The sequence below is a fragment of the Brassica napus genome, chromosome C9, assembly GCF_020379485.1.
Source record: "Brassica napus cultivar Da-Ae chromosome C9, Da-Ae, whole genome shotgun sequence".
Classification (NCBI taxonomy): Eukaryota; Viridiplantae; Streptophyta; class Magnoliopsida; order Brassicales; family Brassicaceae; genus Brassica; species Brassica napus.
In genome coordinates this window covers 51,469,202-51,478,036 of record NC_063452.1, presented here as the reverse complement: position 1 = coordinate 51,478,036, position 8,835 = coordinate 51,469,202, and the positions used below count along the sequence as shown (strand labels likewise).

The 8,835-nt window shown below is 30.7% G+C and overlaps 1 long non-coding RNA gene across 18 annotated transcripts; it reads left to right on the top strand.

Moving 5' to 3' along the window:
- The first annotated feature begins 450 nt into the window (after nucleotides 1-450).
- LOC106411807 lies at nucleotides 451-7,437 on the top strand. 18 transcript variants are annotated; one of them, XR_007328215.1, is made up of 14 exons: nucleotides 463-811; nucleotides 1,056-1,137; nucleotides 1,237-1,329; nucleotides 1,450-1,527; nucleotides 1,603-1,767; nucleotides 2,966-3,029; nucleotides 3,117-3,203; nucleotides 3,288-3,374; nucleotides 3,690-3,758; nucleotides 3,861-3,978; nucleotides 4,763-5,859; nucleotides 6,005-6,089; nucleotides 6,229-6,408; nucleotides 6,838-7,437. It is a non-coding gene; the product is annotated as an uncharacterized LOC106411807 (long non-coding RNA). The 18 variants fall into 18 exon arrangements; XR_007328217.1 differs by having other exon boundaries at nucleotides 458-811; nucleotides 1,603-2,866; nucleotides 3,284-3,758; XR_007328227.1 differs by having other exon boundaries at nucleotides 1,074-1,137; nucleotides 3,284-3,758.
- The last annotated feature ends 1,398 nt before the right edge of the window (nucleotides 7,438-8,835 follow it).

The following is an 8,835-nucleotide window of genomic DNA, read 5'->3' as shown; positions in this document are numbered from 1 at the left end:
AAAAAGAAGTTTTGGATTTTTAAGCAAACAAAAAAAATAAAATAACAGTTTAAGTAGGATTTTTAAAATATATATATTTTTTAAGCAAAAGTGTCATTGAAAAAGTTTAAACGAAAATATTTTTTTTTTGGATTCTTTATAAGAGAGGAAACACTAAAATGTTGACAATTTTATTGTATGGTTTTTGGGTTGCCTTGTGTAACTCTTAGGTATTAAAGGCTAAATCAATAAGTGAATGTATATCTTTAACTTATTGAGAGTATTCAATAACATATATTTTTGTAGAAAATTCTTATGTGTTCTATTTATAAAGTCTATCAATTAATTTTCTGGGCCAAATGTGTTTAAATTTATTTTGAAAAATGTAACATGACTCAATCCCATAAAAGATTGTATTATCTCATAAGAGCGTGTTTATTGGGTATCTTAAGTGTGGTATTTAGTGTAATAAGTAATTAAATTAAGAAGAAAATAGCCATTTACTTGAGAGACGTGTGGGCCGGAAGAAACGTTTCTTGTGGGATAGGTGTTTCTTTCTCGCTTCGACGAAGCTTTGATCGGTATCTTCTGCCTTCCATGGCCAGTGAAAGCAGCAGAATCGGATTGTTTACGAACGCGGAGGTGACCACGAGCGGAAGACCAGTGCTCCGCCGCAACGAAGTCGAGTGCTTCCTCCCCTCCTCTGTTGACCTAGATTCCGAAGACGATCCACCGCGATTCACCTCCCTGAGGTACTAAAGAACCTCGCCGTTCTGAGTTATCAATCCTCGCCGAACTTTGTCACCAGAATTTCCGCCTCCGTTTCACCCAGGTGATCCCGACTCGAACCTAAGTCTCTGATTGCCTCTTTCATATCTCATTTCACGCAGTCTTCTTATCGCTTTGAGAGGATCAATCTGATTAGGTTTTAATCCATGATCCCGTCTCTTAACTCTTGTTATTGATCCATCTTTGGCATTCATATTGAGATTGCGTTTATGTATTATGTTTGTGATCATTCAAGAAGCTATCACACTGATGAAAACGAGATTCATTCAAGTCTTCAACTTTTGTAGTTAGTTTTGATTCTACAGAGCTTGCATCCTGCGTTTTATCTGACTGATGACGCTTGATGATTATAAGGTGGAAGAAACTAAGGTATGATTATCATGATCCTTACCATCATCAAGGATTTGTTGTTATGTTTTGAAAGAGTTCTGAAGATCTTTGCTAAATCCTTCTTCACGGTTTTGGCAGTATAATTGGTGATCTTCAGTTGCAGCAACAATTAAAGGTGGAGCTTATGGTTTCATCTCGGTGGTGTTGTGGAGTGGGTTATATCAGTTTCAGGTCTGTAGTTCTGAAAGTAGAGAAGACAAACCTACCTCATGGATCTGCAACTACACTTTCTGGCGTGGATAAGATTATGTTGATGATTTAAGTAAATAAATCTCCTTGTGGACTTGTCAGGTAGTGTAGCTTCTTCGTCAAAAGTTGTTTATCCAGATACAGCTCAGATGATCGTTTATGACCCAACAAAGAAATCAGGTATTGATTTTCATTCGCACGATCAGTAGAATTGTGAACTAGTCTAAATCTGAACCATTCATGATTTAATTGTAGAGTTTTCTAGTTCGGTAAAACCAATGGCGGCTTCTGCTTCGAACACCTTTCAAAGTAATGTGACAGCAACTGCAACTCATGTCTCAGCCAACACATTTGATGAAATACCAAAGACTACTCCACCTGCATTGTTAGCTTTTTTAGCTAACTTGCCTCATATTGACGGTAAATTTCTTAAACCAGTTCCAAGCGATTGAGAGTCTTAAGGAATGGATTGAGCTTAGGGATCTTCACAGCTATCATATGACTTCCATGAAGTGTTGAATAGCATTGTTTTCCATCACAAACCACAATCTGAAACATTTCTTTCATCACAAAATCTTGTTCTCTTTCATGTTCTTCCTTTTATTTATCAATCCAATCAACAATCTTAAACATTTCTTTCATCACTTTTTTTTAAGAATCCTTAACTTAAAAAACTACCATTGAAGAACTAAAATTAGGTGTTTCTTAACATAAACTCTTAACTTAATTTTAACTAAATTTTGACCGCGTCCCTGCGCGGGTGTTGAATTTAATTTGTGTTAAATGTAAACTCATAAATCATTGGATTTACAAAATGTCCATGTATATTTTTATGTTTCGTAAACTACATTTTAGAGTAGAATATATTATTTTATAATATAGATGTTTGATAATATTTTTTTATCTATGCATAATAGTATATTTATAATTTTATAACTTGATGCAAGTTGACGTAATTATAATATTCATATATTAACCTCTTGCTTTCTGTTTATTTATTTAAAAATGATTTTATCTTTTGCAGTAGTTTTCTATGAATTATTATTAATTTTGTGATATTTTATTTTTGAAAATTATATTGTTTTATATAATATATATATATATATATATATATATTATATATTACAGTTTCTGTTTTTATTTTCACCGCAAAGAACAACAACCATAAATTGCTAAATAAAATTTACTGTAGTTCACTTTATTTAAAAAAAAAATTAAAATGTCAATTATTTAAAAAATTGGGCTAGACTATATAATAAAAGAATTAATATGTCAATTATTTACAGAATTGGGCTAGTAATCATGTATCCAAATTATACATAAAAGCTGGCCCATATTAATATTTTTCCTTTTGTCGATTTGTCCAACTAATTACTCAGGGAAAATAACATGTTACTTAGAAAAGTCAACTACTTTTTGCTTTCTCCTAATCTTCTCTGTTGGCCATTCGGTGTCTCTCTCTTTTATCTGATCTTCATAATGATAACTTAAAAAAGATAAATCAAATACCGAATATGAGGTAGATGAATTCATGTTCACCAGTTTGTTCATCAATTTATTGTATAAAAGGTTAGACTGTTTATATTCTGTTTATTCAATTTTCATTGTAAACTATTAGGTTTTTTTAATCCTAAAGACGAATTCATGTTCACCAGTTTGTTCATCGATTTATTGTATAAAAGGTTAGACTGTTTATATTCTGTTTATTCAATTTTGATTGTAAATGATTAGGTTCTTTTAATCCTAAACATTGTTCCAATCTTTCTTAGATCTGTCATCTCTAATAGAAGATTGGCCATCACCCAAGTGTTTCAAAATTTGTAAACGAATCTTCAATTTCTCAACGCATGTAATAGGTAAATTCATATTTAATTTACAGTCTTTGTATACTTCGAAATTCAATTATATGATGACCAGAAATTGGAATAATTGCAAGGTAGAAAAAGGAGATGATTTGATCAAATTGATGTGCTCTTGATTCCTGTTATGTTACCAGCGATGAATATGGTCGACATGGAAGAAGCAAAGTTAGGTTTCTGTTTTTCTTAAACACTTTCTGCTTGTTATTTTCTACGTTCTTTTTTTGAATATTCATTGGTTGTATAACTTATTTAGAATGTGGTCGAGATAGGATTTATTGGTTAATGAGTTTGCATTCGTTTGCAATAAGTTATGTTTTTGATTTAAAACTACACTAGATAAGCCTATAATTTACAAACCAAATTAATATATTGTATCTATTCCATTAATTTTGCTTGTTTAGATTTTGACTTGGCTTGTTATGTGTTTTTCGGGCATGTACTAACTTTTATTTATTGACTGATTACACGGTTGCATATAAGACACATAGTGAAGAAAAAAAGAGACTGAAACAGACGAAGGAAATAGTAAAAACTTGTCTTCCATATCAGGTAGTGTATCTTCACTTTCATTTAGTAATTATTTGTGAAAAATAACTGTCATGTTTGACTACTACATGTTCAACAATCAATCTTTTTTATTCTTTGTTTTAGTATCTTTCAGGTTATGTAGGTGTTATTGATAAGAATTCTAGATGTTGGAGAAGAAAGATCATTCAAGGGAGAAGCTCAAATACCAAATATAATTGCGAACTTTGCGGACAAAACCAAGGTTAGTATAATTGAAAAATGATTAGTTCATACAATAATAGAAAAACCTTGTCATTTAGGATTGTGGTAGATGTACGCGTGATTGCTGATGGCATGTATTTTTTATTTGCCTTACGCTTGATTGTTCCATTTCTTGATTGACTTGAATGATTGTGTTTGATGTAGTAAAGAAAACATAAAGAAATGCATAGTTTTGATTGTTGATAAATAAATCAATAACAATAAAAGAACATCCATCTTATTAATAACAACAGTGTTCAAGAATTCTTAAAATAAACTCCACTTTCTTGAGGAACTGAAATTTGCAATAACAACAAAATTTCTAAGTCAGGTCTTATAAATTACTCTTAACACATCTTCACACGTACTCTCCACCCGGTTTTGTAAGGTTTGACATCCTTAAGCAGGTTATAACTCGCGTTACGACATTTCTTGTTTGTGATTTTTTTTTGGTGATGGGATGAGAATGAAGAAATTGAGTCGCAGAGGGATTTCAATATATATGGTTATGAAAATTGTTGGGCGGTTAAATATCACAAGGAAAATCTAACCATTAAGATATTTATTGATTGTATGGTATATATATTTGGGTATATTCCCTTTTCTCTTCTGAAATACATCAATATATTAACTAATAAAAATCTAAATTGGAATGTTAGATTCATACAGAATCACGGTAGATTAGTTATTGGCATATTATTATTTTCATGAAATTATAATTTGTATACCTCAAAATATATTGGATCGTGGTATAAATATTGTTATATTTGTTTGTGATGATTTAGGTAACTAACTGTGGAGGCATTCGATGGCTTTTAAGGAGATTAGGAAGCAATATAAGAGATGTGAAAACATATATAGCTCGGAGAAAAAAAAGACTTGGGATGAAAGTTTAGTTTTGAAAATTAAGGTAATAATATATTTCAAGATTGCAACCGAGAATCTAGCCTATTCTGTCTACCAATTAATTCAAACTCTCTATTTATTAAGATATTCTCACGAATATTTTTTGCTTTCATAGTTTGGTTAATTGAACCAGTTGGTTAAGATATTTACTGGGTAAGTTAATCGATAATGTGCATGTTATTGATTTTGATTTTGGTTTAAGTTGTGCGACAGTGAAATTACGAAAATGACATTAATGAAGGAAGCAAAGAAAACGTTTTCTCCTGCTAACTTTGTGTCCAAACAACAGTTAAAAAAAATTAAAAGTCTACAATCTAAGTTTTCAAACAGTATCAAAAGGTACTTCAATTTTAATAATATAAATACTTAAATATTGACTAAGAACTCATTTAGAGGTTACCCCTGTAAACATGCTCTTATATACTATAAAGAAGAGCTCCACTGTCTTCTCTTCTTGCCATGTCATCAGATAAAGGGCGCAGAGAGTGATACGTGTCCTATTGAACTAAGTCTCGAGCTTCTTTTTTTTTGTTTCTAATGGGCTTTACACGTCTGTGTATTCTGTACGCTTAAAAATATAATTTTGGGCTGAAACCTTTGAGTCGCATTCTCTTCTTCTCTTTCTAAAGTTTATCCGCCTTGAGCAGAATGTTCTTTTATACTTTTTAATCGTCATCTTCCATCCGAATTCGTCATCTCCAAGTTCATCATCATACGAATCCTTCGCCATCAAGAACCATCGACATTATCTGAGTTTTAGGAGGATGTGTGAGATGTATCTTCCTGATGAATCTCTGGATCGAGCTTTTTTTTTTTTTTTTGATAAGTCCCTGGATTAAGTTTCGTTCGCGCCGGTTCGTCTTAGATTCGTGTCCTCCAAAACGTTACGGATTCATCAATTCATCGCCATTAAGAAGCAATTTACGACCCACAACTACCACAATCAAACATTCAATGTTTATCCTCCTATAAAAAGGTCAGACCTCATCTCCCAAACGTCATCTTCTCAATTCATTAAAAAAAAAACTAGAATCTTATTTTCCTGTTTAATGGCTTATTCATCCATCTTTCGGCTGGCAGCTATTCTCTCTCTTTCTCTTATGGGTTTTTGTTTTTCGCAGGATCGTTGCTCTATAGGTTCTCTCACATGATCCATCAACACCAAAATGTTCATATTCATCTGTACATCCAATTGTTCCCATAAAGGTTGGGTCTATCTAATTCGCTCCATCAGATTTCTGGAACAGATGATTCTGTTTTTTTCTATTAATGTAGATGATGTTTTCAGTCTGATTGAGATGTTAACTAGATAGTCTATATACTCTGGGAACAATTGCTTTTGCAGGAATATAATGAAATCATCTAACCTGTTCGTCGGTCAGGCTATCTTGGAAGACCACTGAATATCGAGACTACTTTCAGAGTTTCCACCGGCTGTGCTCATGGCTTTGGTTTCTTTTTCTTCGCTGGTCCCAGTGTTACTGTGATAGCCATATTGCTCATTCACATCACTGATGTTAAAACTGTAAGTTTTCATGCCATTACTTCATTGCTTCAGTACAATCAATGTTTAGTTGTTTGGAACAGAGGTTACTACTACTGCTCTTTCAAGTAAAGATATTCTTTTTATTCATTCCTGTTTTTTCCCCTATGTCTTCTATATTGTCGCAAAAAGCATTAGCGATAGTCTAATTGAAAAATATTTCTCTTGATCTTGGTCAAAAGTTTTTTGTCTTCCAGACAGAAATAATAAAGAGAATATTGGAAATAATAAGTTTTTGTCTTACTCTAACTCAGCTGCTTTCTTGAATTCATTGGTCTGATTTTATTCACAACTATGCCTTTATCATGCTCAAATAAATTGGTTGACATGATAACAAAATTCCAAACATATGAAACATCTGGAGTTTATTATGTATTAACAAAATGCACTTTGGCCAATGATATTGTGCAGATAGTTTTACTCGCTAAAAAGTTAAAATAGTATTTCCAGAAGCGGTGGTGATCACGGTGGCAGAGGAGGGGGTCGCGGTGGTGGTGGTCATGAAGACCATGTCGGCATGGAGAAGAAGAAGAATGCGAGGCATCGAAAAGATGTGGAATGGTTCGTCGACCAGTGACATGGAGACGATGGATCTGGGACTATTCTAAGGATCACCGCTATTCTATTTAACTAGAGCATGTGTCATTCAAGTGTCATGGAACCTTGGTGACATTCGGAGTTGGTCCTGTGCTCAAATTCCGGTATCCAAAAACAGAGTAGCGATGGAAATTGCAGGTAGTGTGACGAGAGAGCACAGATTCCAATCTTATATTGCAAGGTTTGGCCCAAGTTGGCTACAACAACATCTGCTAACTGAAGCTCTTGACTAGCATGGTCTGAAGGGATTAAGGGTGAATTTCCATTTTCATGTCCCTTATTCGTTTTTCTTAATTTTTTTGTATGGAAACAGTTGAATTTATCAAAAGAAAGCATCTTTATTATTAAAAGAGAAAAGTACCCATTTGAAAATGTTCTTACTTCATTAATTAAACTCCTTTTTTTTTTCTTGTCTTTTTCAGTTGCATTTATGAATATTCTAAAACAAATAAAACTGCCTAATTTATTATTTGTCTTTTCAGTTACATTAATGAAATATGCTTAAATGAATTTAAACTTCATATTTTATTGTTTGTCTTTTTCAGTTACATTAGTGAAATATCTTTAAATAAATTTGGACATAATGTCATTTAATCAACCAAAAAACAAACCTTATGAGTTATCCTTACGTGCATAATTTTAATAATGGAGATTTTTAAAAAATGTGCATCATTAAAATGTTATCTAAAACATGCAGCACTAATATTTAACATGCATCAATAAAACTAGAATTTGACTCACACAATTATACGGATATTATTTTCAGTTGATTAAATTTAAAAATAATTATTTATTCAAAAAATATTTAAGAATTGCTATGTTTTTAAAAATTATATGGTATTATTTGCTCATAACTCATTTGTCATTTGATAAATTGTTAGAAAGAAAATTTTAGCATAATATAACTCAGTTGTCATTTGCTAAATTTATGATTTTTATTTATATTTTTTATTATTTAATTATAATATTTTCATTTTATATTTGAAAGATAAATGAATTTTCTTTCAAACAATATTTTTGTAAATTTATTTTTTTTAAAATAATCAATTAAAATTGTTATTATCATTGAATATCATTATTTTTGACATAATTTGAGTTTTCTTTTACATCAAAACTTATCATATTTTAGGATCATTTTAATTTAAAATGTAATTTTCATATTTTTCAAACAAATTCTAAAAATATTTTTTAAATATTTTATTATAGTTGTTAAAAAAATATTGAGTTACATTTCAAATAAAAAGGTAAGGATATTTAAAATATTCTAATTAAAATATGTAAAATTTAATACAGTTTTAAGAAAATAGTCAAAATAAAAAAAATTACACATAAAATAATCATGATTTTTGTTAACTGGGCGGATCATTATTTATATGATATCGCACACGAAAGAAAAATTTCTGTTTTTAAAATTATCTAATTAACTCTATACTCATTTTTTTATATGATATCACACATTCGTAAAAAAAAAAATAGATAGTTTAAGATGCAAAAAAACAATATTTACTTAATGAATATAATATGAACGAATATTACAAATACATCGTTTAATAAAATAAGTAATTAAAAACTGAAAATTCATATCCGCTTAGTTCAGTGTTAAAAAAAAAAGAGCATGCGTCATTGGTATCAACAAATTTCAGGATTTGATTTTCGTATTTTTTATCATAGTTGTTAGAAATATTTGTCTCTGTTTGAGATTTAATATTACACATTTTGGTTTCAACCTTAAAAATCTCTGACCACAAACTCATACCAAAACATGGAGGATTTTTTTTACCAAATGATACTCTCTTTTTTCTACAAAAATAT